At 53.1% G+C, this 6,905-nt stretch overlaps 1 protein-coding gene across 2 annotated transcripts in view; it reads right to left on the reverse strand.

Moving 5' to 3' along the window:
• FOXP2 (forkhead box P2) overlaps positions 1–6,483 on the reverse strand; it is a 439,753-nt gene extending 433,270 nt beyond the window's left edge. Inside the window, exon 1 of one of the 2 annotated variants that reach the window (XM_054845661.1) lies at positions 6,365–6,483. The gene's annotated coding sequence lies outside the window, so the exon portion shown is untranslated. Of the gene's footprint in view, positions 1–4,934; positions 5,602–6,364 lie in introns of those variants that run through there. The other variant, XM_054845644.1, reaches the window with a different exon arrangement.
• Between the last annotated feature and the right edge of the window lie 422 nt (positions 6,484–6,905).

Genomic DNA, 6,905 nt, shown 5'->3' on the forward strand with positions numbered 1-6,905 from the left:
CGGAAGAGACATCCACGCATGGGGCACGTCGAGGGTACAGCTCGTGGTATCTGAGGGAATCAGCTCGACCCTCAGCAGCCAGCCTGACTAATGTACATCTTTAAATAAGAAACAAACTGCAGCGAAACCCTTTCCAGCCACAGACGTGTGATCACTATTAGCAGGAAGAAGAAAGAAACAACTAAACGGATAAAAAAGCCTACAATGTTCTTATTCCCCCTCCTGAACAACCTCTACAATTTACTAAAAAGACTTCAGACAGTTAACAGTATAATACAATGTGCTTAACATTTTAATTTCATTTTCCTTAGATTAGGAACTGAAATTGTGATATTAAACATAATTCCACACATAACTCACTCTTCGGAGTTCAAACTTTACTTTCTAACACCATCCCAAACTACACTTTGCTGAACTAATAAACATCATAGCAACTGTTCATTAAAGAGATTATTTTCAGCTACTTCAGAGATGACAGCATAGGCAAGCTATTGCTGGCACTTTTAAATCCAGCTTTCTGACATAAAACATGGTCTTGCCTTTAAAACGCAAACCTAGCAGAAATGGGGGCGGGGGGGGGGGGGCAGAAAAGCCAAAACAGATGCAAATCTTGCACCAAAGGATAGATGCCTCTTACAATTTGCAGTAAACATCTTGGAAGATCTTTAAAAGCACTAAGTGTGATTAAACTACTGAGAGCCTCAGAAAGGAGAAAAAAAGATGATCAGTGTTAAATGATACTTGTGGGACTGCTCCTTGTTTTTATGCCAATCTAGAAGTTTTGAAATTTAAGTTTAAAACTACCCTTGGAAATTATTACAATAAGGTAAGCATGCTAATTCTGTGAAGGAGCAAATGTGGAAGAAAACCTCCAGCCAACTACCAATGAACTATGTAATTGGAATTTTAAGATTAACTTTAAGAGCTTAGTTTATTACAGCTAACCTTTTCTATAATTTCATCTTTTTTCCAGCTTTTCTGGTGCCACTAATTTACACATACAATCAAGAAAGATCTCAAGTCAAAACAGGACAGGGAACGGGAATCCAAATGACAAGTATTTCTTCTAACAAGCATTAGTTGAGAGGTATGCTACAGTGGCTGTGAAAAAAAAAATTAGGTAATTTGCATTACTTCTAAACCCACTAGCTGTCACAAAATTTAAAAAGAGTAATCAGTTCAAGTGTAGCAAAAATTATTATTTTGCAACAAAGTTGATAGCATTTTTCAGTTTGACCGTGATTTGCAATTTTCTCCAGTCAAAACCATTCCTTGGGTACTTTTCAGTGACCTATGTCCTAAATCATTTTCAATTCCTACGAGCAAGTGACCTCTTCACGATCTGACTCACAAAGAAAAAACATGATGACTCCCATGAACCATTCTTTTTCAACCACCATCAGAATTTAATTTCTCCAAAATAAACCTGGTAAAAATAGAAATGGAACGAAGGAGTACTCAGTGTTCAAGAAATATTAATTAATCACCCTATCAGAAAGATAGATAAATACCAGCCCTCACATTTTGATGATGAAAAACAAAGAGGTTAAGTGACATTTTCAATGACACATAGCAAAACACTGCCACAACACAGATCACATCTCAGAAGTTTTCTATTGTTTTCAGCCCACTAGCCTTGAATAAATCCTGTGCATGCAATGCTGAATCAGGTATATTCCTCCAAATATAAAAAGCTTATTCTAGCTCACGTAAATCAGTACTCACGTTAAAAAAAAAAAAAAGCGCTTATATTACAGTAATTTTTTTAAATACATTCGAGTCCAACAAGAACTTTTCTAAAAATATACTGGAGTCTAACAGGAATGTTTCTAAGCAAATACACCTTTAATCTTAAAACATTAGTTTTGACGCATTCTATTACCGAAAGCATTTTAAAAATGTATAAGCAACAGATGATTACTGAAAAAAAAAAAAATCAGTCACTTCAAAAACCTGTGAAACTCAACACCTGACTATTGTACAAACCCTAGTGCAGCTTTAAAACAGTACTATGTATTCACTAATTAAAATATCCTGAACTTGGATATACTTCCTTTACCTCACACTCAAAAAACTCTAATTTGGTTGCTCACTATAGACTCTTTGGTAATTTTACACAAATCTTCACTAAACAGAAAGCTACAAAACATTTAGGTTTTTTCCTCTCTCAAACCTTATAAACACTTCACTGTGGCAAAGATCTTGTGACAAAAGGTAAGAATCACTGAGGTTAAACTAAAAACAAAGAAAAACTTAAATATTTATACAATTGATTCTGCTTAAGCTTCCTGGTGAGGTTACTGTTAAATCTTAAAGCCTACACCAACAAGGCCTCACATGAAGCAGTGTATTTCAGGTGCCATATATTAACAAAATAAATTACAATATCTAATTACGTATCTTTTGTGTGTCACTAAGTGACCTATCAACTGGCATGAAGGTTACTATATGTGTTTTGGAAATGCTGTATTTGAAACACTCTTTCCTTTCCCTCAACCGTTTAGTAATCTACTATTCTGAGTAGTTAAATGAATGATTTAAGTACACAAAAATGCTACAGAACACTACCATTTTGTAAGAATTACATTAAAATAGCAAATTACTGCAAAACAGGGGTCTTTTCAAGATCTATATTTAATAGGAACAAATTACTATAGTCAGGAAAAACCTTAAATTAAAAATAAATACTAATTTGAACACTAAAATCTATATCTCACTCAAAAGGGTTTGATGTAGCATTAGAGAAACCAATTTAATAATTAATCATATTTTCTTTAGAGTAATATTACTAGCAGTAATGTTTTTCCTTAATGGTTTTAAATTACCTAGCACGGGGGAAAAGAAAAAAAAAATTAAACCTGTCAAAATCTCTTAAAACTTTGTCTCTGACTTCTTCCCCCCCGCGCACAAATTAATGTGAGTATACAGACACCCCGCGCAACCTCCTAGTCCCACATTTGTAAGAAAATTTCCAAGGGCCTGAACCAAGCCCACCGAGTCAATGGAGCGGTTCCTACTGCTATCAGCGGAAAGATTCCCACTGACTTGTGCGAGTTTTGGGCAGGGGTGTCTCTGTGGGGAAAAGACACGGGGAAATCCTCTTTGGAAGGGGAACTGGTGTGATTCTCTCTGTAAGAAAGTACATAAACAAACACGGCTTCTTAAAAATAGAAGTGATTCCCAGGTGGAGATTACTGCGTGTTCTTCGGTCTGCGGCTCTGCACTCTTTACGGACAGATGATGATACTATGAATTTAGGGTGGTTACTTTTGAGATTATTTTTCCCCTGAGAATATACCAGCAGCCTGCCTTCTGTCCAGACTGTTCTCGCAAGTTTTAAGTGGATGTTTTCCTGCCCGCAGCCCGGGCTTTGCCCCACCGCCAGAAACCCCATGCTGGGACCTCACCAGTGCTCACCAGTGCACTCGGCATGCGGCTGCGCTGCGAAACGGGCCCGCACCCTCCTGAACCTGACACGAGCCGAAAACTGCGGGAAAGAGAGCAAAAACGCCTCACGGGCTGTCTTTACCTTCGCCAGGCAAACTCAGATGGGTGGCGAACGGCTTTGCAGCAGGTTAAGGCAGGCCGAGAGCTATGCGGGCTGCGCATCCCGCGCTCGGCACGCTGCGGGTGCGCGGCAGAAAGCGAGCGAGGAGGCACCCGCTTTCGCCCTTCCCTCCTCTCCCTGCCCTGGCACTCCCGACTTGAAAAGCAGAGTCCGGCGTGCCCCACAGCCACGGGATCGCTACCTCTCCCCGCTCCTCAAAATTAAACTTTCAAAACTTTCCAGGTCCCGCAGTCCTCTTGAATTTCAAGAGCCAATTTCAAGAGAAGGCCCCCACGCACCAGCCACGGAGGCCGCCTCCGGAACTCCGCAGCCCCAACATCATTATTTATTAATCCTTGGTTTTAGGCTTTTTTTGTGGGTTTTTTTTTGGGGGGGGTGGGGGGTGCAAGCGAAAGAAGGGGGGGAGGAGGACGGGACGCTGCTCCCCGCGCAGCTCAAACAGCACCGGGAGGCCCCGCGGCCACCCCCGCGGCCCTGCGGTTCCCCCCCACGCCAGCGGGGGCGCCCCGGGGCAGCACCGCGCGGGGCGCCCCGAGGGGGCGGCCGGCAGCGGGAGCGGTGGCCCCTCCGCGCGGGCGGACGGGCGGAGAGGCGGGGGCAGGGGGGTGCGCCTCTCCCTCCGGCAGGCAGGCAGGCAGCACACAAAGGAGAAACGTGACACGTTTCTTCACCCAGGCTGTCTGCTGGGGAGGTCTCGGGGGGGGGGGGGGGGAGAAGAAGAAGAAAAACATAAAAAGAGGAAAAAGAAAAAAAAAACACACACGGGGAGGCGAACCGAGCACGGCCGAGCCTCCCCGGCACACGTTCCCTCGGAAGCCCGGCCCCGAGCCCTCCCCGCCTCGCACTTCTGTCCCCGTACGGGGAGGCTACAGGTTGTTTGTTTTTAATTACGCGGGAGGGGAGGGGGGGACGGGGGGGTCGCGGAATCCGCGGCGCTGCGCGGCCCTGCGCGGCGGGAGGGTGGCCCCGCCGACCCGCGCCCGCGCTGCCAGCCGCGGTCGCCCCGGGAGATTCAGGAGGGAGCCGCCGCCGCCCCGCTCCCGCGGCCGGTCCGGTTCGCCAGGCTCGGCAGGCACAGCCCAAACTCCGGCCGGGGCACAAGCAGCCTCCTGTCGCCGAGCGCAGCCCCCCCCCGCGCACCGGTCCCGGTGCAGTTTTGGGAGCGGTGCCCCCGGGTGCCGGGAGAGCTGACACATGTCACTCCTGCGGCCACGCCGGCCGCGGCCAAACTTTCCCGCGGCAGCGGCAAGTCAGTGAGCGGCGGAGGCGGGGGGGGGGAGAGCGGGTGGAAGTAGCAAGTCACACCGGGGAGCGGGGGGAGGAGGGGACGGGTGTGCGGAGCTGGGGGGGGGGGGGTAGCACTTACCGGGAGGAGACACCGTGCGGGGCGTCCCGGCGAGCTGACACCGAGAGAAAGGGCGAGCGGAGCCGCGCGCAGCCGCGCGCACATGCAAAGTCTCTGCGGGCGGAGCCGCCGCCGGGACGCGCGGGCCGGGGGAGCGGGGCGGCGGGGGCGGGCGGCGCGGGGCCTTCCGCGACCGCGGAGCGGCGGCGGTGCCTCGCGCCCTCCCGCCGGCTGGCGCTGCCTCGCGCTGGCGGTGCCGCGCTCCCTCCCCCGGCGTGCGGGTCCGCCTGTGTGCGGAGTGTGCCGCCTGTGTGTATGTGTTTTGTTGGGAATGCAAAAAAAAAAAAAGAAAAAAAAAAAAGAAAAACCCCGCCGCTGCACACACCGACTCCTTTGGAGAAAGGGGAGTGAGGAGGGAGCCCTCACATGATCGCGAAGTGGCCTGCACAGAAGTGCTAATAATGCGCGGGGGGGGGGGAGCAGCGGAGGGGGGATGGCAACAAAAAAAAAAAAAAAAAAAAAAGTGCGGCGGGACGCGCTGGGCCGTGCCCGGCTCCGCGCCTCCCCCGGCCGGTCCCCGCCGGAGCGGGCTGCCGCGGTCCGCGGCGGGCGGCAGGTCCACCTGCTATGTAAACAAACCGTCGGGGAAGTTGTTTGCTCTCGGCGGCTGCCCCCTCCCCGCCCCCTCTCCCCTCCCGCCGCTCCTCTCCTCCGACTCCGTTAGACACAACGAGTTTAGCAGACGGGCAGAAAACAAAGCCGGGTGTTGTACTGCCAGTGCCGGCTGTCTGCAGCTTGCTGGCAACCCTCGAGGTGCCGCAGCCCTCGCGCGAAAGCAGGCCCGGGGGACCCGCGTGGGAGGGGGCCGGCGTGGCGGGGCAGGCCTGGCCGCCGGCGGCAGCTTTGCCGAGAAGGCACGCGTGGGCCCCGAAACTTTCTTTCTACACACACACACCCCCACACACACCCCCCCCACCCCCCCGACATTTCGGAGCAAGGTGCAGGAGCCCCCCGGCTGCCCGCAGCGGGAACCAGCCGCTCCCCGCCTGTCTGGTGGCAGCCGCGGCGGGGAGCGAGCGCGGCCGCCCGGCCCGGGGGCTGCCGCTCCCCCGGGGAAAAACACTTTTAAAGTGATTCCCGAGTGGGAGAACGGGGTGGGGGAGGAGTTGGCAGCGTGGCTAGAGAGGGGAGAAGCTGCTCCTGTCCTCCCTGCCTTTGGGTGGAAGGACTCGCGTGAGCGCGGGAGGCAGCGCGCGACGCTCGCCGAGCGGGACGTGGGGTTCGTCATTTCAGTGCCCACCTAATCACAGCGCGGAAACCCCGACCCCACGCGTTTCGTGTGGCTTCGAATTAGGCTCTCTGTACTCGCCGAGGACCAGAATAAAAAAGTGCCTGTCACTCAGAATTAACAGCCACTGCATCTATTAAATTAAATTTAAAATCCCACAAACTTTGCTCCTCGCTGTTCCACCGAAGCGGGAGACTGCCAGCTCGCCGCCGCGGCCCGCGCCGCTCACTCCTGGGGACGCCGGCGAGCCCCGGCGGAGGCACTGCGGGCCGCTCGGCCCCCGGCGGCACCGGGCCGAGGGGGGGGGGGGGGGGGGAGGGGGAAGCAGCTACCGGGGGAGGCGGAGCCGCCGCAACTCCGGCAACTCGGCGGGGCCCCCCGCGGCGGCCCCCGGCCGCGGGCCGCCCCCCACCCGCCGCGCACCCTCCCGCCCGCCCGCGGCGGCGGGGCCGGGGCCTGGCCGGGAGCCGGGGCGGCGGCGGGGCCCGTGCGGGGCGGCGGCGGGGTGGCGGGCAGCCAATGGGGCGCGGACGGGTTCACGAGGTGAAAGTTCACCGCCGGGGCAGGCTCGCCGCCGCCGCGGCTGCCGCGGGGGCGCGGCGCTGCCGATGGGTGGTCGTAAAATATATTTATTTGCTACTCGCGACTCTTTTGTTTCACCCCCCTCCCCCCCCGCCCCGTCACTGCACGGGTTACCGGGGAAG

The sequence above is a fragment of the Grus americana genome, chromosome 1, assembly GCF_028858705.1.
Source record: "Grus americana isolate bGruAme1 chromosome 1, bGruAme1.mat, whole genome shotgun sequence".
Taxonomy (NCBI): domain Eukaryota; kingdom Metazoa; phylum Chordata; class Aves; order Gruiformes; family Gruidae; genus Grus; species Grus americana.